Source organism: Aethalodelphis obliquidens, unplaced genomic scaffold (assembly GCF_003676395.1).
Source record: "Aethalodelphis obliquidens isolate GAN/ISIS:26980383/991018 unplaced genomic scaffold, ASM367639v1 scaffold3, whole genome shotgun sequence".
Classification (NCBI taxonomy): Eukaryota; Metazoa; Chordata; class Mammalia; order Artiodactyla; family Delphinidae; genus Aethalodelphis; species Aethalodelphis obliquidens.
Window position 1 is genome coordinate 60065380 of NW_020837947.1, and position 21301 is coordinate 60086680.

The following is a 21301-nucleotide window of genomic DNA, read 5'->3' on the forward strand; positions in this document are numbered from 1 at the left end:
CCTCTCCACCTGGTAAGAAAGGTTTCTCCAACCTTCTGCGCATGGTCTTCCAGGTGTCTTCCCCCACAAGTTAACATGTGCTTGTTTCACAACAGCAAGTGGCAGGAGAGGAAAAAAATGAGGTCCAGTCTTAGGCAAGTGATGCGACTGCCTTTGTGTCTATTACAAAATACCTCTCCCTCACAGTCCCCACCCGCCCAGCACCCCCATTCTTTGGAGCCCAGGCTGGATTTTAATCTTCAATTGCCTGTCCACCTCCACCTCAGCCAGAGGACGCTGGGCAGGGTACAAATGACACAAAGACTGTGCTGAGGTCCCACAGTACTAAGAAGCAGCATGAGCTGGAGTCAAGAGGTAGAAAAACAAGCCCACACCCACACCCACTGCTACTGGGGTCATTTCCTAGGGTGCTGATAGCTGCTGATGCTGTGTCTCTGGGCATCGCCACACTGGGCATGTCCCGCTGTGCAGTGATCACAAATGTTGATGATAGCTGGAAAAACAGTATCACTTGTCACTTGAAAGCAGTATTTCCCAGTATCATTTAGATCTTAAGGTTGATATTTTTTCTTAAGGGCCTTCCTGAATTCAGTTTGGTGATCTTTACAGCCAGTCTTTGCTGATGCAAGTCAATAGTTCAAGACATCCAGTTGGAGGCCACCTGGCCATTGGCCATTGGAAGAGAACAGAGCACATGGTAAATCAGGGCATTTGGTAAGTCTCCCCTGACACACCAGTGACACCCTCAGGGGTCAGTCTAGGGACCCCAGCTGGTCTTTAGTTTTTTCGGTCTCCTGCACTCCTCGTGGTGGTGGGGGACTCTCAACACTGTGTTGGAGACAGGAAGATAAAGCAGGAAACGTGGGAGAAAACGCAATTCCACTGGGCAGTCTCCAGCAGCGCGCACGGGCTTCGGGGGCGTAGGTGTGGGCGGTGCCTCTGTGGAGGCGGGAAGACAAGCCCCTAAGGGGGATGGGGCGATTAGGAGAAGGGGCGAAGTTCCAACACCGTCGTGGGCGCAAACCAACGGCGAGTGCGGCCCGCCGGTGCCGGGTCCCAGCATTTGCCCTGTTTTGGCCCAGGCGGAGGGCTGGGGCAGACCGGGTTCTGGCCCCTGGAATCTCTCCGTGTCTGCAGGCTCCCTCCCTATTTTCTTGCTTCCTCCCCCCTCGCCGCCCGTCCTAAAACGCGGCGCCTTTAAGAGGGAGCTCGGTTATCCTGGGGGCGGGAACCCCTCGGCAGATCGCGAGGCGGCGGCGCTCGGCCGCGATGCTTCTCACTTTCTTCTCCAGCTGCCGTCGCTGCCGCCGCCGCCTGGATCGCCACCGCCATCCCCGCCTCCTCTTCCTCCTCCTCCTCCTCCTCTGCCTCGAAGCGTCGTTTTCTGCAGCAGAGGAGAGAAGTGCTATGTCAGGAAAGTTCCGGGAGGGACTGGCTGGGGCCATGCTCCCCGGGCTCTCCCGCAGGCGCCCGCGCGCAGCCCTTTGTATGAGGTGAGACTTGGGGTCCCTGGCCCCAGGGACAGGTAGCCGCCCGCGGGGAGCGCTTTGATTCGTCGCGGTGGGAAGGGTGTGAGGTTGGGCGGAGTGTGCGGCGGGGGAAGAGGCTGGTGAGACCGAAGTTGTGCCGGAGAAGCTCCGGGTTTTCGGGAAGGTTTTTGCAGCTGGACTAGAGGGATTTCGGCAGCCAGCGCCACACGGTGGGGCCCGGCCGGGACTCGGTGTCCCCGGGTCCCGCCTCGCCTCGCCTTCCGACGCCCCCTGCCCCGTCCCCTGCCCGCCCGAGCGGTGAGGCCTTCGAAGAAACCGCTCCGCTGCTGGCCGGACCGCGGTGCCGGGTTTCTCTCTGCCGGGCTCTCCCGTCGAGATGCTAAGCGCTGGGAGTGAGAGGCAGGGGACGGAATCCTCCTGAACTTTTACACTGTGGGCTCCTCACTCTTCAGGGGTGAAATTCACCTCGTTTGCCCAAGTCCGAGGGCTCCTTCGAGCTCCACCAGTTCTGAGAGGTTGCCTTTTACTTGTGGGTGAGCTTTCCGAGCTGTGGCTCTTTCAGCCTTGGTCGGTTTTCAGCGTTGCACTGATTTTCGTCCGCCCTCCTCCTCCCCTTTTGGGAAACATTTTTTTTTTTTTTTTTTTAAGAAAAAAAATATTTTGGAGGATTCGGGTGCTAAAACAAACCAACCAACCACCACTACAACAAAACCCAACAATGCATTTTTGTGAAATTTACCCCCCGGGGCTGACCTAAGTATTCCAAGTGATCGTTTAGTCCCCATGAAATATTTAGTGTTGGTCTTAACACTTAATGAAAGGCAAAGATCACTGCAGTAGGATGTAGGGTTTTTTTTTTTCTTCTTTCAGTGAGGTGAGATGAGGTTTCAGTCATGTTTTTTAAAAATTTCAATCATGTTTTTTAAAGATTTTTCTCTTTGTTTATTGGTTTTCATTATAGCTTAGATTAAGAAGGCTCCCATTAATTTTAGGAGTAATATTTCTAGAATCATAAATAAAACCTGATGTTTCTTGCATAATCCGACATTGCTTCAGACAGTTTTACTCCTGGATGAGGTATGTAGTAGGTGTAATTATTTGATGAAACCTAATATATAAGTACATTTATTGCCCAAGTGGCTAAGTTTTCTTTTTTCATATATCCTGTGGGTGAAGGAAGCCCATTTTCTCACACCCCCAGGTCTCTACCACAAATGTCTGTTCTTGTTTCTGTCTTCGTCACTCACATCGTATACATCTGACGACAGGGACAAATCAGAGGTGCTGATGGCAAGTCCCTATATTTTGTGAAGTGTTGCATAGCCAGAATTGTAGTGATGTAATTGATTATATCGTCCAGATTATTTTGAAAAATAAAAATAGAATGTGGGAGCTTGTTTAAAGAAAAGAGTGTCATGAAGTATTTAAATTCTCAAGTATATGCTTTACATATAATTTGTGTGTAGAAAGATATATTACCAAAATAGACGGGGAATACTGTAAGAGACAACTTATGTGCAGTGGGGAAGTTTTGAAAGAAAATCATTCCAGAATAAACATTAATATAATAACATTTTGTTTGGGATATAGGTTTTCATCTCTGAGCATGGTTTTGTCACTCTGTTGTCAAATATACCAGAATTGAAACTTTAAAAAAGCACTCTCCATCTCAAGCATTTTCTGAAAATTTGTAGCAAACTGAGCATTTTTGGAAAAAAATTTGCTTAGAAAAAGTCGCATACTTAAAGCCCTAACTGCAGTTACTATTTTATCTTAAGTTTGCTGGACTCTAGGCCAGAAAGTACCGCATTCAGTAAGGATTTGGGGTTCTAAGGTGGATGTGACTTATTTCCTAGAACTGTGTGGGTTAATATGAGTACCTTGAGATTTGGTATGTGACTTATTTGATTGAGATGATTGTTTTGTGAATAATCCTTTTTGAAACTAAGGATATATATTCATATGTATATCACATATACATATCACAAATATATATATCACAAAATCCATATCTATTTATAGATATGGGTATACATATATTTATGTATCTCTATATATCTATAGAAGGGAAAACTGTTCAGGGACTCAATAATACTCCTTCACTAAGAAGAGCATGTCTGAAAGATCAAAAGCTAAAAACATTTCTTGCTACGGCTTGTCATTTCTTCAGCAATTTCATCACTATCAGTTAAGTTAAAAAAATACTGTATTTTCCAGCATGTTCTTGTTCTCACACAAGGCTTGGACCAGGGAGCCATATGCCAATGATCCTAACCGCATATTTTTTAAATGAACTGAATTATCACACCAATGGATGATTGAATCAGGCATTTCTTAAGCTTCTGCAATTTAACTCCAGTAGAAGAATCCCTGGTAAAATTTAGCTTGTTAATATAGTGTTTTCTTCTTTTAACACTTCAATAATTACCTTCAGGGTATTCCCCATAGGTCTGGGTCTTAGAGAGTAGACATCAAAGGCATGGGAGGCAAACCTTGGGTAAGTTTTGGTACTCCAATTTGTGAAATGATGTCTTGAGTATTTGATTTGAGAGAGATACTCATTTATACTTGGGAAAATAATACCTATGATACAGTGCTCCAGTCTATAGGCAAAGCTTTGGAATATTTATCATGTTCCACAGCTGAAGCTGCTTCATTTTAGCATATGTATGAAAGTTAGAAATGAAATGATTTTTTAGACTTTTTTTTTCATTTGCTAGACATTTACCAGGAATGTGTTTATATTTGCTACAAATGCCCTTTATTGCATATGGCAATTTTTTCCTTTTCCTTTTCCTTTTTTTTGCTACTATGGTGTGTATATTTAGGGTGAGTTCTTAGTGTTTACTTGAAACAGACAGTACCATGTTTCACAGAGTTTATGTTGTGTGTCTTCAGCTTAAAAAAGTAACATTTGAAATGTTTGACTATGAGCATGAGATCACAGACTTTCAGAACTGATGGGATCTTGGTCAATTATAGTTTCAGTTTCCTGGGAATCTTCTGTTTAAGGTCAGATGCGGCCCTGATTTGAACTGGATGATGCACAAATAAGTACTTTTGCAACCACAAAACGTGGAGAACATTCCAAATAATTTGCAGTGTGGGCATGCTTTAGTGTTTAGTTGGCTTGAGGCAGTGTGCCATGCTTGTAAAAAATGGTTTTTGAAGCTGACAGCAAGCTGTTTCACTCTTTGAGTTTGACACATAGGATGAAGTGCCTTTTAGCCTCTGTGCCAGTAAATATGGACAGGATGGGAAAAAGTAATTTGTTCACATCTCTGTATGTCAGAAGATTCAGAAAACTCAAGCATGAAACTAGCTTAATATACTGGAAAACTCATTCATATTCATTAAAAATGTAATGAAGAGTTGAGAATGTTGGATTTTAACACAGCTTTCAGGTCATGGGCAAAAGAGTGTATATTTGCAGTTAGTAGGGTAATCTAGTGGTCATCTCTTGAAATTAATAATAACACTATTATTAATAGTATTTCCTTTGAGTGATAATCCTCCCAGGCCCAACTTTGATTAAAAAACATCCCCAGCCAGACACTGTACCAATCACCTAGCAAATATGTTAATTGATTCTTAAATAATTTTAAGTTGAAACCCTTATGCGTCATTGTAGTCATAAGCTTTATGTACCTTTGGGGGTTTTGATCAAAGTTTCTTGGTTAACTTCTTTTCTATCAATTGATGAAGCCCAATCTATATCACTAAAGCGTTTAAAAATATTTTAGGCACATTTTTTTATGTGAAAATTTCTAAGGATTTGCCTTGGGAAGGGAGTGCAGAAGGGACATGATTCTTTATTGCAGCTCTTACCTTCCAAAGGAAGGTGCCTTCATCTCTTCCTGTCTTTTTTTTAAACAAAAACAAACGCATAGGTAATTTTAGAGAAAGAACATTTGCAGGCATTTAAAGGTGCTTGAAGTTTCAATCAAAATAAGGGTTTCAGCTCAAAGTTACCTAAGAATCAGTGAACGTTTGTGCCAGGTGTTGGTTACAGTTTTTGGTTGAGGGTGTCTGCTGCTGATCCAAGTTGATCCTGGGAAGATACAGATTCAAAGGGAGTTGGAATGGAAAGGGGCTAATTGCAGGCATAGCATCTATGGCCTTCCAGAGGGAAAAATGTTTGCCTAAGTGTGTACTTCTATAAAATCCACTTTTTATCATTGTAGCTTATTTTTTCCGTTTCCTCCATGCTATAAATGAAGTGTATAGTGTCTTCCTGCTCCATTTTTTTTTTTTTTTTTTTTTTTGCTGTACGCGGGCCTCTCACTGTTGTGGCCTCTCCCGTTGCGGAGCACAGGCTCCGGACGCGCAGGCTCAGCGGCCATGGCTCACGGGCCTAGCCGCTCTGCGGCATGTGGGATCTTCCCGGACTGGGGCACGAACCCGTGTCCCCTGCATCGGCAGGCGGACTCTCAACCACTGCGCCACCAGGGAAGCCCCCTGCTTCATTTTTGATTAACCTTGCACTTCTAAAGTTTCACACTGTTCAGCACTAGCAGAAAGTCTGTTCTTTAAGCCTTTGAGCTTGTTCCCAGCAGTACTTTTCAAATGTGTTCCTCTTATTTTGAATTATTGAGTTCTTTAATGATACGTTATGAGTTTTGAATTTAAGATTCCTCCATCTTCCTTGTTAGGCCTTGGTTGAATTTGCTCCTACTTAAAGGTGCAGTGATGTTGGTCACTTCTCATTTTTGTGCCTATATTTCATGTACAGTTGCTATTGTGAGGTTTCAAATCTTTATTCTTTATTCGTACTCATGGAAAATTTAGAAAATCCAGACAAGCTAAAAAACAAGAAAAAAAAAGGAAAAGGAGGGCTTCCCTGGTGGCGCAGTGGTTGAGAGGCCACCTGCCGATGCAGGGGACAAGGGTTCATGCCCCGGTCCAGGAGGATCCCACATGCCACGGAGCGGCTGGGCCCGTGAGCCATGGCCGCTGAGCCTGCACGTCCGGAGCCTGTGCTCTGCAACGGGAGAGGCCACAACAGTGAGAGGCCCGCGTACCGCAAAAAAAAAAAAAAAAGAAAAGGAGAGTTATGCCTATTAACATTTTGATATATATTTTTATATACATATAGAAAAATACTATAATATTTCATTTTCTAAAAATGATACTTTACTTACTATATGTTTTTCTTTTAAATTTTCATACAAAGGTGAACCACATTCCATATCATAGAGTGATCTTCTGTAACATATTTTGAATACTAAATAGTGTTTTGTTCTGTGGATGTATCATATTTCATTGGGGAGATGCCATAATATCAGACAGGTTTTCTTTTTTTTAAATTGCTACTATATAGCAGTAAATATCTTAAAGCTCAGCTTTTGTACATATCTGTGGTTATTTCCTTTGAGTAAAACCGTGGAAGTAGAAATTTGGGGTAGGGATAAAAGGCAATGATGTTTTTTATTGACCTCAAGGCATTTTATTAGTCCCAATATAAATCTGTAGATTTAATCATAGCTTTCCTTGGTTACCGTCTGCAGGTTTTTTTGGTCAGTGTAATATGAAAGACTCAAGTCAGATAGCATTTGAACCCTGACCTGAGTGACTAGGGCTTTATCCAAATGAAATAACCCTAGATATTTACAAAGACTTATCTATAAGCTCCGGTCTCAACACCAGAACATCCATTAGTGCCCAGTTATAGCTGTAAATGCTGTTACCACCTAAACAGGAATAGCAGTTGATAGTGTGCTCTGAGAGTTCTCTCTTTTTCACTTTCGGTCTCCTTACTGTATTACCATCTGAGCTCCTGGCCACATTTACTGATACATACATAATTGCTGTATGGTAGAGTAAATAAATACTGTTTCCTTATGTATAGTCATCTCTAAGATTTAAAGATTCTATTTTCTGCCCTTTGCTGCCAACATCTAGACTCTTAATGTCCTCTGTGTGTTTATCTCTGTATCTCTATATCTATATTATATATTTATCTCTATCTTTCTCACTCTCTGTCGATAATACAAAACTTCATCATAGCCAGAAATTACGTTTTAAAATCAGATAAGTATCCCTCTGGCTACCACACAAACATAGTCACTCCCGGGAACAAATCTAGGGGTATAAAATGGGCAAACACCAGGAAAAGGACATGTGTGAAAACTTATGGATTGATAGTTTAATGTAGAGACAAATTTTCTCCTTCATTTTTATGACTGACGTTGTCTTTAGCTGTCAGACATGACCCTAATGACTGGAGAATGGCATTTGTATTTTCATGTACATTTTTCATCTTTAGAATTTGATGCTGGCTGTAAAAAGGAAACAGAGGGCTTCCCTGGTGGCACAGTGGTTGAGAGTCTGCCTGCCGATGCAGGGGACATGGGTTCGTGCCCCGGTCCAGGAGGATCCCACATGCCACGGAGCAGCTGGGCCCGTGAGCCATGGCCACTGAGCCTGCACGTCAGGAGCCTGTGCTCCGCAACGGGAGAGGCCACAACAGTGAGAGGCCTGTGTACCGCAAAAAAAAAAAAAGAAACATAAAGTAAGCGTGCACACAAACACAAACATATTTTCTGGGCCAGCTATTCTTTTTTCAGACAGTGTCTTCTCCACTGTGTGGAGACCATGTCCTTTCCTCCTTTCTCTAAGTCAGGCTGAGCTTCTCTGTGCCCTAGTATGTGGTGTTTTCCTGTTCTAGCACTTCAGAATGAATTTTTTGTTTAGATGAGTATAATGTCCCTCTTTAATATCTCAAACAACAGAATCATATCTTTGTATTTTGGCATGGAATTTAACAGGCATATAAGGATTGAACAGGTACATTTTTTCATGAGATTGTCTGGATGTTCATTGTTTACATGGAGAGGTTTAGAAAATGCTTTTTTTTTTTTTTTTTTTTTTGCGCGGTACACGGGCCTCTCACTGTTGTGGCCTCTCCCGTTGGGGAGCGCAGGCTCAGAGGCCATGGCTCACGGGCCCAGCCACCCCGCGGCATGTGGGATCTTCCCGGACCGGGGCACGAACCCGTGTCCCCTGCATCGGCAGGCAGACTCTCAACCACTGCGCCACCAGGGAAGCCCTAGAAAATGCTTTTGAAACTGATTTTACTACATATTTTTAAAAGAATATTTGTTGTGAAGTACCTTGTACATATATATAAAACGTATTTGTGAGTTAAAAAAATAGAATACCTTTGCACCTACTACCAAGGTTAAAAAGTATGATATACCTAGAATCCCTCAGTTTACCCATTCCCCACCTAAAGGCAGCCCTTGCTTTATCTCTAAAGCAACATATTCTTTAGTTTTGGTTATTTTTGGACTTTACATAAAGGGAATTATCATATGTGTATTATATACTTTTATGTTTGCTTCATTTGTTCACTGTTATGTTTTTGAAATTCATCAATTTCATAGCTGTAATTTGTTTTTGTTTCTGTTTAGTGTTTTATTGTATGAATTCTATAATTCATTCATTTCACTCTTAAGGGGAATTTGTCACTGTAACTAGGTTTTCAAAAGCATAAAGTTTTCCGTGATATCCTTTTATCTGTTTAATCACTGCCACATCTGTGATATGTCCCATTTCTTTTTTACTCCTGATGCTGCTGATTTCTGTCTGTCTGTCTCTGTCTGTTGCTGTTTCACTCTCTGTCTCTCCTTCAATCTTTTTTTAAATTTTTAAAATTTTTTGGCCACGCCACTGGGCACGTGGGATCTTAGTTCCCTGACCGGAGATCAAACCCTTGGCCCCTGAAGTGGAAGTGTGGAGTCTTAACCACTGGACCACTAGGGAAGTCCCTCTCCTTCTTCAATCTTGAGATATATCTTTTCAAAGAAAAGAGCTTTTCAAAGAACCAACGTTTGCCTTTGCTGATCATCACTATTACCTGTTTTTTTTTTTCCTAAATCCTTCATTTTTTGCTATTTTATTTTCTTTCTCCCATGTTTTTAGGTTTATTCTGTCATTATTTTAATTTCTTAAGTTGGGTGCTTAGCTCATTAATTGTGAACTTGCCTCATCAGAGGACAAGGAGTTGTCCTTGAATCATCACATTAGCTGTTTATCAGAATTTTTATGTAGTGCTTTTGTTATCATACAGTTCTAAATAATTTGCTATGGTTTCGTTGATTCATAGATCCAAGATCCATCTTGAGAGTGGTGTTTTCTAATTGCTAAACATAGTTTGTTGTTGCTGTTGCTGATTTCCAACCTACTTGTAATATGGTCACAGTATGTGGTCTCTATCATACCAGTCTTCTGATGCTCTTTGAGGTTATCTTCATGGGCTAGGGCAAATGTTCTCTTTTTAATAAGTGTCCCATGTGTAGCTTGAAAATCATGTATATTCTCCAGTTTCTGGGTGCAGTGTTCAATGTGTATCCAAAAGATGAAAATTTTAATTGTGCTGTTTAAATCTTCTTATTCCTTATTAATGATTTTGTCTGCTTGATTATTCAGTTACTGAGAAATTGTAACAATGGCTTTATCAATCTCATCTCCATAATTCACCTTCTGCTTTGAATATTTTGAGATTTGTTATTAAGTACCTTTGCAATTAGATTTTTAAATATTCTTATGGTAAATTAAACCTTTTTTCATATGTAATGACCTAAGTCTCTAATTGTGCTGTTTGACTTAACTTTTTCATTGATATTAATAAAACAATTTAGGGTTCCCTATAGATTTTGATTGGCTTGATATATCTTTCTCTACTCTTTGACTTTCAAGTTGGATTTATGTTCTTATGTTTTTAGATGTGTCCTTTGTAAATAGCATATAGCTGGATCTTTGCTTTTAACTGGAGAGTTTAGTCTTTTTATGTTTAGAATGAAGACTGACATATTTGGGTTTATTATCACATTATGAGGTATTTTCTGTTCTGCTTTATCTCTTTCTACTCTCCTTTGTTGCCTTGTTTTGAATAGGTTGATTCTCTCCCATCCCCTTTTACTATCCTTTTTATTTTGAGGGTTAGGGCACTGGCTATAAGCTCCATATCTATTCTTTTAGTGGATACCCAGGCAGTTTTACTAGGCATACTCATCTTAATCTAGTTTAATCAGTATCTTTGCCTTCTGCCATAGACTGAATTGTGTTCCTCCAGATTCATATGTTGAAGCCCTATGCCCCAATGTGATTGTATTTGGAGATGAAGCTTATAAGGATGTAATTAAGGTTAAATGAGGTCACATGGGTGAGGCCCTAATCTAATAAGACTGGTGTCCATATAAGAAGAGGAAGAGACCCCAGAGATATCTTTCTTCCTTTTACCTATGCACAGAGGAAAGGCCAAGTGAGGACACAAGTGAGAAGGTGGCTGCTCTTGATGGCTCATGTTGCCTTTATCATTTTAAGGTTTTGTTATTTTTGACTATGAGCTGCTCACTTTCCCTAGAACTTTATTGGTGGTAATTTTTTCAGGCCTAGGTTGAAGGTGAGTTCCTCCAGAGGGGAAATATATTTTGATTCTACTACTAGCTTGGACACTATTGGCTCAGGTACATTTAAATGAGATTTCTGCTTGAGGGTTGGTTTGTTTGTTTTTTTAATCTCAGGACTAGTTTGTGGATATGAATTCCTTGGAGAGATTATTTTCCCTCATCTGTCTAGCACTAGATTCAAGACTCGCAGTTTTCTTTGCTGTCTCTTTTGGCATGGAGGAGTTTATTTCTTGTTCACTTTTCACATAGTGAATTAGCCCTTTGAAGTCCTGGTTGCTGTTGGGGTCTTCTAAAAAAGCAGACAGTAATGTGTCAAGCTAAGATTGAAAAATGCTTACTTTTCTTTTTCTCTTTTAACTCCAATTTTGCAATTTATCATTTTCCTCTACTGATGCATTTTGAATTTCTGTATAGTATATTGGTATCAGCACTTTCCTAAGGCCTAAACGTCATCTTGTTTACAGTCATTTAATATTTCGTTTTATATTTTGTTCTTTAGGAAGTTAGTGTAGGCATCTTATTTTAAATTATTCGGTTACATCGGCAAGCTTGAAAGACACTGCCAGTTACATTTATTTTTCTATTGCTTCACATTTCTGGGTTTTGCCTTTAAATGGTAGTAGGGAAAGTTAAAAAGCCACCTTTGATCTGCATTGCCCTTATTTATAATCTCTAAAGCAAGTTAAAGATGGCAGACTGCAGGATTCTTCTGGGTAGTTCACTTTTGAAAAGGAGTAATTATTCCATGTTTATTTCAAATGGTTACATCTTGGTAAACATTTAAGAAATGTTTAGTTTTTCTCTTTGTTATACTCAGTATTTTTCCTTTAACCCTATGTAGTATAGATATGTGGATGCAGCCTTGGTTGTAATGATCAGTTAAAATGCAAAGAGTTTGTTTGAGAACCTCAGCATTTATATTTCTTAGTACTCAGTTACTATGGATTAGCTATAAAAACTTAGATACAGTGGTAAAATGAAGTCAAATACAGAAACAGACTGAAGTAATTAACTTGATTACCTTTGGGTAATTATTTCATTCATCAAGTCATAAAGCTAAGCTTTTAATATTTTCTGTGCTCTTTTTATGAAATAATTTTTCTTTTGCATTCTGAGTTTTAAAATCTTTTTGTCCTACTAATTTTCCTTATCTTGCATAAGGAATCACCAGGATAGAAATGATCTCCGAGGCTCACATAATAGAATTTTATTCTGGTAAGGTCTTTGCTCATATCTAGATTCTAGGTTGGAATAAAGTTTCAGGAAAAGATCCTTCAGGTAATTTTTTTTTAGTGGGTAGCCAGGGAAGACTCCTATGAAAAGCCTCATTACATAACATAGCATCCATTTAGTTTGCGGCCCTTGTAGAAAGGCAATTTTCTATTTGTCTAATATAAACTTGAGACTTGGAGTGATCATTTCACTGAATGCTGTCCCTCCCAGAATCTACGTTAAATGCTTATTCTATTCAATTCCAGCATAATAAATATTCTGCATATAAGAAGAATTTTCACGTTTGTTTCATCAGCCATTAGACAAACTCTATATTTGGGCCATTCCAGTGCAATGGTTCTTGCCATTATAGAATCTATATTGAGTCCACCCACATGTATACACACTCATGCACCTCTTTCTGGTATCACTTTCATAGGTCGCATCTGCTAGGAGAAATCAAATGAGAACCAACATGAATGAAGTATAACAAAACTGGAAGAACTCTCCATAAGTATAAACAGTGATGTGTATACCGTAGTATATAGTGTTCTTTCCGCCTTGAAATTGAAATTCCGACTATTATGTGTACAGTTGACATTGGGTGAGTGAATTCCCTCTAGTTCCTGGGTCTTACCACCCATATGTCAGTTGAATCAGCACTTCGTGAACTTGCAAAGCTTTACTGACACTTTGATTTTTGAGCAGAGGACCAGAGACTAGCAGGAGGCATCTTACTGAATGGCAGCATCATTGGGGCACTACCAGTGGGAAGCCCAGCAACAAACAAACATCACAGCCTCACCCCAAGTTCCTTCTCCTTTGTGGTTTTGTGGTGCATGATGAAGAATTGTTCTTTGGTGTTCAGAATACAGCCATTTTATCAACTTTATTTATTTATTTTTCATTTCTAAAGGTTCAAAATGAATATTCCAGATTTTCTTTAAATATTTTCTTTGCTAAGGCATGATTTTTTGGTGGGGAGGGAGCATGGTAGGTGTTGGGAGGTGATATGCAGTACTTTGAATTTAGAATGGCAATTATGTAACCCTTTTTACTTAGAGCAGTCCTTCCCCATTGTTGGCTACACAGCAAACTTAATTGAATATTAAAATTTGGAAATAATAGGAATGGAAATAAGGTTGTGTTAAAGGAAATAATTATTTTTATTCATGAACTTTGTTTTATGGCAGGATTTAGTAGAGAGTCCTTCAGCAAGTGAGGTTTCAAGAAACAGTTTTTTGAATTTAAAATTATTTGTCAACAATTTGGTTTTAGAAGACTTTTTTAGGACCACATGGATTTAGTAAAACTTTATTTATTCTTGCAGTGAAAACTTCCTGCTTTTAGTCTTCATTTATTTATTTTATTTTACCTCTTATTCCCTATGACCTACTTTCTCTAACCCTTCTCTCATCAAAAAATAAATAAAACAGAATACAAAATAAACTATAACTTCAAAATCAAAATATATAGGCCATGCCTCAGAGATATTGCAGGTTTGGTTCTAGACCGCTGCAGTTAAGTGAATATTACAATAAATTGAGTCACGGAATTTTTGGTTTCCCAGGGCATATAAAAGTTTACACTATACTGTAGTCTATTAAGTGTGCAATAACAGTCTGAAAAAACAATGTACATAACTTAATTAAAAAATACTTTTTGCTAAAAAATGCTAACCATCATCTGAGCCTTCAGCAAGTCGTAGTAGAAGCAACAAAGATCACTGATCATAGATCACCCTAACAAATATAACATATATAATAAAATATATACTATAATTATATAAAATACAATAATAAAAAGTTTGAAATATTGTGAAAATTACCAAAATGTGACAGAGACATGAAGTGAGCAAATACTGTTGGAAAAATGGTGCCAATAGACTTGCTAGATGCAGAGTTGCCACAAATCTTCAATTTGTAAAAAGTGCAAAATCTGAGAAGCACAATGAAGCAAAGCACAATGAAACAAGGTATGCCTATGCTAGTCTTTAGCCTAGTACTTTTGCAGTTATCTTAGTGGATAATATACTATCATAGAGCATGACATTTAGAGAATGTTGTAAGAAAATATGGACAAATAAATGAGGAATTATATTTTCTCTGTTTTCTACTCTTGGGGCATCCTGAGTTTTTCTTCACAGCACAGGCCACAAGGTGTAATGCAGTGGTTACTTTGTGTTTCTATGTCTGTTTGACGTGAGTCAGGGTTCTCCAGAGAAATAGAACCGATAGGAGATATATATGATTTATTATAAGGAATTAGCTCATGTGATGATGGAGGCTGATGAGTCCCACAGTTGGCCACCTGCAAGCTGGCAACCCAAGAAAGCTGATGGTGTTGGTGGGAACTGGAGGGCTGTTGGTATAAGTACCAGTTGAAGGTAGATGATTGAAGTCCCAGCTCAAACAGGTAGACTTCGAATTCCCCCTTCTTGACTTTTTTGATTTATTCAGGCTTTCAATGGATTGGGTGATATCCACTCACTTTGGGGATGGCAGTCTGCTTTCCTCAGTCTACTAGTTCAAATGCTAATCTCATCCAGAAACAAAACCACAGACACACCCAGAAATAATGTTTAATCCAGGCACCCTGTGTCCCAGTGAAGTTGACATGTAAAATTAACCATCACAGTGAGTATCCCCACTAGACTTGAGAGTTACCTGAGATCAGGAGATATACCTGTTTTTTCATTGTATGCCATGCTTAGTCAGAAGCTGGCGTAGAGCAGGTGCTTAATAACTATTTGTTAAAGGAAGAGAATGAGTTTAAATAAGTGTATAAGTTAAGTTGAAAAGTATATATCAAAGATTTAGAACATGAATGGCATGGTGAAAGACTGAGTATCAGGTGAATATCAAGATATGCAAGTGAGGTAATTTTAGTTGGCATATGATGATTCTGTTGACATTTCCTTTGTCTTTATTTGGTGGCCACTTTGAATATTAAAACTAAAGTATTACTTCGTAGATTTGTTTGTTTGTTTGTTTTTTTGTTTTGTGGTACACGGGCCTCTCACTATTGTGGCCTCTCCCATTGCGGAGCACAGGCTCCGGCCGTGCAGGCTCAGCGGCCATGACTCACGGGCCCAGCCGCTCTGCAGCATGTGGGATCTTCCCGGACCGGGGCACGAACCCGTGTCCCCTGCATCGGCAGGCGGACTCTCAACCACTGCGCCACCAGGGAAGCCCTACTTCTTAGATTTTTGAACTCCAAGAATTTTAAGTGTGACCTTTATATTTTTCAGAATCTTCCCAAGTTAAACATATTACTTTGATCATGGCAGTGAATCAAGGTCAAAACAGAATTGCCATTATTTCTGAGATGATTCAACGCTGCTCTTCAGCAATCCTGTTTTGAAATTGCACACCAAGAGCAGAATGATATTTCATTCTAGGCTGTTTCCCTTGCACTATTTTTTAGCTTCCCACTTATGAAAATGTTTAGTAATTACATATTTTCCCTTATATTGATTATTGGAATTTGCTATGGTAATGAATTTATATTTACAGAGCCAAGGGACCAAGGATTTTAGCATCTTTTTAAAGATATATATAAAATTAAGTTATATATATACATACATAAATATATATATTTTTGACTATTGTATATTCAAATATACACTCAAGAGGTTATTTGAAGTATCTGGTGATGTCATTAAGGTCTTCCAATTCCACATTCTGTAACATTTCTATTCTACCATCAGAGAAGATGTAGCTGGTTGATGCGGGTGGGGTGGGGTAGTAAGGTGGTAGGGGTAGGGAATCTTACACACTGTCTTATACCAAGAGATGACGCTTGAATCGTCTCAGACAGTATCATTGCCCAGATATGTAGCAAGAGAGAGGAGACCATGGTGTAGCATATATGTCCCCCATTTGTTTTGGATAGGATGTCCATGAATCTCCAACAACTAGCACACTACCTGGCACATGGGCGATGCCCTAAACATTTTTGTTTAATTGACTTGGTTGCAACTCTCAGGGGCAGTCACAGTCAGCAACAACAAGTGTTGTTCTGAAAAACAAGGAAGCTGTACTACAGTTTTGCACCTGGAAGTAGAGGAATAAACTGGGCATGGTTGTAGTGGACTGTTTCTAGGTGTAGGAAGGAATATACAGACTTCCACCAGGTTTGAAGCAATGACACAACAAAAGAAGCTGCATCTCTTTTGTTTTGAAAAGAGACTATTGAGGGTCACTTTTCTGAAATAAATGGGGTGGAAGCTGGAGTGGAGAAGGCCAGAGGAAGAGAAACAATAGTATCATGTCAAAATCACAGTGCAGAATCTTGAGGTGAAAAACAGGTTTAAATTCAGTTGGGTGAGATGTGGAAAATAGTCATTTCCAAGGGTGACGGGTAGAATGCTGGTTTTCTTTTTTGAGTAGAACTGCTAGCTCGTAAGTACTGGGCACTGACTGTGTGCCAGTACCTTACATGTGCTGTCTCATTTAACACGGCCCCACCGCAGCTTCAGGAACCAGGGTGTACCGTGGTCATCTCCATTTTTCTGAGGAAGAACCTGAGGACATGAGAGATTAAGTAGCCTGCACAATGACACTTAGTAAGTAAATGGTAACCAGGTACTCTGACCTCTGCTGAGGTGGACACAGTGGGCATCTGGAGGAAGGGCATGGAAGTGCTCAATAAAAAGCTTATTTTCACCCTTATTGAGTTTTGATTCCCTCCAAAGGATATGCCAAAATCATTTGTTGTTAAGAGGCAGTGGAGGGGCTTCCCTGGTGGCACAATAGTTAAGAATCCTCCTGCCCATGCAGGGGACATGGGTTTGAGCCCTGGTCCAGGAAGATCCCACATGCTGCAGAGCAACTAAGCCCATGCGCCACAACTACTGAACCTGTGCTCTAGAGCCCACGAGCCACAACTTCTGAGCCTGCGTGCCACAACTACTGAAGCCCACGTGCCTAGAGCCCGTGCTCTACAACAAGAGAAGCCACCACAATGAGAAGCCTGCGCCCACAATGAAGAGTAGTCCCTGCTCCCCACAACTAGAGAAAACCTGTGCAGAGAAACAAAGACCCAATGCAGCTGAAAATAAAATAAATAAATTTAAAAAAAAAACAAAAAAAGAGGCAGTGGAGGAGAGAGTAGCAGCATTTTTAGAAGAAATATATATGATCGTGGAAACATTTATTTTTTATTTTTTTTTATTTAAAAAAATTTTAAAATTTTTTGGCCACGCCATACAGCATGTGGGATCCTAGTTCCCCAACTAGGGATCGAACCCACACCCCCTGCACTGGAAGCTTGGAGTCTTAACCACTGGACTGCCAGCAAAGTCCTGGAAACATTTAGTTTTGATAAGATAAACTTAAGGCCTGGAAACTTTCACTTTGTGCTGTGTGACTATTAAAGAAAAATTAAATGTCTTATTTCACATAGATAGGTGTATGGGGTCAGATGGGTTACAGAGTTGCTTAAGGAAACAGTTTTTAAAGTAGAATGGCAAGCCGAGCTGTACCCAGAAATTCAGCTGCATTAAAAAAATAAAACTTTTGCAAAATAGCATGAAAGCAAACAAAAATTAGCACTTTTTTTTTCTTTTTAAAATTGCATTGATTCCCAAGAGATGTTTGTGGAAACCAGAAAGGTGATCTAGAGAATAATGTGTAAAGGTAGGTACTGTTTTTTAAAACTAGTAGGTAAATAATTGGAAGAAATATGGGGTAATTTATGAGTAGTGACGAGATAAATTACCATATATAAATTTTGTGCTTTGTGAGAAAAAAAAAATTCTTCTCATAAGTTTCTTATGCCCTTTACTGATGAGAGTACATTTCTTGCATAGTAATAGTAAGACTTGCCTAAAGGATAAGGGACGTTTCTAAAAATTTATTTTATTGAAGTATAGTGGATTTAAAATGTTGTTAATTTCTGCTGTACAGCAAAGTGATTCAGCTATGCACATATATACATTCTTTTTCATATTCTTTTCCGTTATGGTTTACACAGGATGTTGAATATAGTTTCCTGTGCTATACAGTAGGACCTTGTTGTTTATGCATCCTATATATAATAGTTTGCATCTGCTAATCCCAAACTCCCAATCCAACCCTCCCCTACCTCGCTCCCCCTTGGCAACCACAAGTCTGTTCTCTATGTCTGTGTGTCTGTTTCTGTTCCATAGATAAGTTCATTTGAGTCATATTTTAGATTCCACAATAGTGATATCATATGTATTTGTCTTTCTCTGACTTACTTCACTCAGCATGATAATCTCTAGGTCCATGTTGCTGCAAATGGCATTATTTCATTCTTTTTAATGTATTTTGTTGTGTATATGTACTACATCTTCTTTATCCATTCATCTGTTGATGGGCATTTAGGTTGTTTCCATGTCTTGACTACTGTGAATAGTGCTATGAACATAGGGGTGCATGTATCTTTTTGAATTATAGTTTTGTCTGGATATTTGCCCAGGAGTGGGATTGCTGGATCATATGGCAACTCTATTTTTAGTTTTTTGAGGAGCCTCCATACTGTTGTTTTCTGTAGTGGCTGCACCAATTTACATTCCCACAAACCATGTAGAAGGGTTCCTAAAGGATAAGGGACATTTGAGTAACTCTTCTTGTCACCATTTTCCAAATTTTTTTTTTTTTAAGTAGATGTTGGGGGTAGGTGTTTATTAATTAATTAATTAATTTTTGCTGTGTTGGGTCTTCGTTTCTGTGCGAGGGCTTTCTCTAGTTGTGGCAAGCGGGGGCCACTCTTCATCGTGGTGCGTGGACCTCTCACTGTCGTGACCTCTCTTGTTGCGGAGCACAGGCTCCAGACGCGCAGGTTCAGTAGTTGTGGCTCACGGGCCTAGTTGCTCCACAGCATGTGGGATCCTCCCAGACCAGGGCTCGAACCCGTGTCCCCTGCATTAGCAGGCAGGTTCTCAACCACTGCGCCACCAGGGAAGCCCCATTTTCCAAATTTTTAAACACTGTCTTCTGTTCTACCCATGGGCAATAGGCATGTTGAGAGAACGCTTATTTTGCTTCCTTCCTGTCTCCTCCTAAGGAGTAGAGTTTTTTTTTTTTAAGGAATGTGTCTTATTAAAAAGAAATATTAATGTTTATATTTATAATATATGAAAATATTCTTCAAGAAGAAGTCTTTCTTAAATATAAGAAAACTACTCATTTTACAAGATTTGGAAAATACAGAAAAGTAAGAAAAAATATGTTACCGATAATCCTACTGATCAGAAACATCTGTTAATATCTTGATGTGTTTCCTTCCAATTCTTTTTAAGAACTTGAAAAAACGTATCAAGAGCATGCTTTATATATGGCTTTGTAGTCTGTTTTCTTCACTCAGCATGCTCACATAATATTTTCTTGTGTCTTTATTTATTTATTTTTTTAAAGGAATCACTATCTTTTATTTAAATCCATATACCTAAAACAGATATCATATAATATCGCTTATATGTGGAATCTAGAAAAATGGTACAGATGAACTTATTTGCAAAGCAGAAACAGAGACACAGCTGTAGAGAACAAACATATGGATACCAACGGGGGAGGGGGGTGAGATGAATTGGGAGATTGGGATTGACATATATACACTACTATATATAAAATAGGTAACTAATGAGAACCTACTGCATAACACAGGGAACTCTACTCAATGCTCTGTGGTGACGTAAATGGGAAGGAAATCTAAAAAGAGAGGATATATGTATTTGTATAACTGATTCACCTTGCAGTATGGCAGAAACTAACACAACATTGCAAACAAACCACACTCCAACAAAAATGAATTAAAAAAACAAATCAATACACCTATTCTCAGTCTTCCTCTGGGTCAAACTCTCAGCATCTTTTAAAATAAAACTATTTTTCAAAAAAAAAAATTAAGAAGTCTATTTACAAGAACATCAAAAAGAGTAAAATACTTAGGAATAAATTTAATAAAAGAAGCATAAACTTGCACAATAAAAATCATAAAATGTTGTTGAAAGTAATTTTAAAAGTCCTAAAAAAAAGTACTAAATAAATGAAATGATATCCCGTGTTCATGAACTGGAAGACTTAGTACTGTTAAGATGACAATATTCCCCAAACCCCATCTGCCTTTTTTTTTTTTTTTGGCAGAAATTGACAAACTAATCCTAAAGCAATGGTAATTAAAACAGTGTGGTACTGGCATAAGGCTAGACACATAGATCCATGAAACAGAATCGAAAATTCAGAAATAAACTCTGACATTTATGGTTAATTGGTTTTCCAAAAGGGTGCCAGGATAATTCAATGGGGGAAAAAATAGTCTTTTCAACAATGGTGTAGGGACAACTGGATATCCATGTGCAAAAGAGGCTGGATCCCTATATCACACAGTGTAAAAAAATTAGCTCAGAATGGATCAAAGAAGGAAAAAAAAGGATCAAAGACCTAAATATACACACTAAAACTATAAAACTCTTAGAAGAAAACATAGGAGTGGATCTTTGTGACTCCGGATTAGGCAATGACTTCTTAGATATACCACCAAAACCCCAAGCAACAAAAGAAAAAATAAACTGGAATTCATCAAAACTTAAAACTTTTGTGCTTCAAAGGATGCCATCAAAAAAGGGAACAGACAACCCAAGAAATGGAGGAAATATCTGCAAATCGTATATCTGTTAAGGGTTCAGTATTCAGAACAAATAGAGAATACTTATAACCCAACAATAAAAAGACAAATAGCCCACTTTAAAAATGGGCAAAGTATTTGAATAGACATTTCTCCAAAGAAGATACACAAATGAAAAGATGCTCAACATGATTAGCCATTAAGGAAATGCAAACCAAACCCACATTGATACACCACTTCACATCCATTTGATCTTTTGTTGGGTCTTCATTGCTGCGCGTGGGCTTTCTCTAGTTGCCTCGAGCAGGGGCTACTCTTCACGGTGGTGCGAGGGCTTCTCATTGCGGTGGCTTCTCTTGTTGTGGAGCACGGGCTGTTGGTGTGTGGGCTTCAGTAGTTGTGGCACATGGGCTCAGTAGTTGTGGCTCGTGGGCTCTAGAGCACAGGCTCAGTAGTTGTGGCCCACGGGCTTGGTTGTTTCACGGCATGTGGGATCTTCCCGGACCAGGGCTCGAACCTGTGTCCCCTAGAGAAACAAGAATCTCATAACTGGTTCTCATTACTTGCTTGTAAAGCTCCTTGTGCCATGCCTCT

At 39.4% G+C, this 21301-nt stretch overlaps 1 protein-coding gene across 1 annotated transcript in view; it reads left to right on the forward strand.

The window, feature by feature from the left end:
* The first annotated feature begins 220 nt into the window (after positions 1 to 220).
* GPR63 (G protein-coupled receptor 63) overlaps positions 221 to 21301 on the forward strand; it is a 55369-nt gene continuing 34288 nt past the window's right edge. Inside the window, exon 1 of the mRNA XM_027090249.1 lies at positions 221 to 1493. The gene's annotated coding sequence lies outside the window, so the exon portion shown is untranslated. The remainder of the gene's footprint in view (positions 1494 to 21301) is intronic.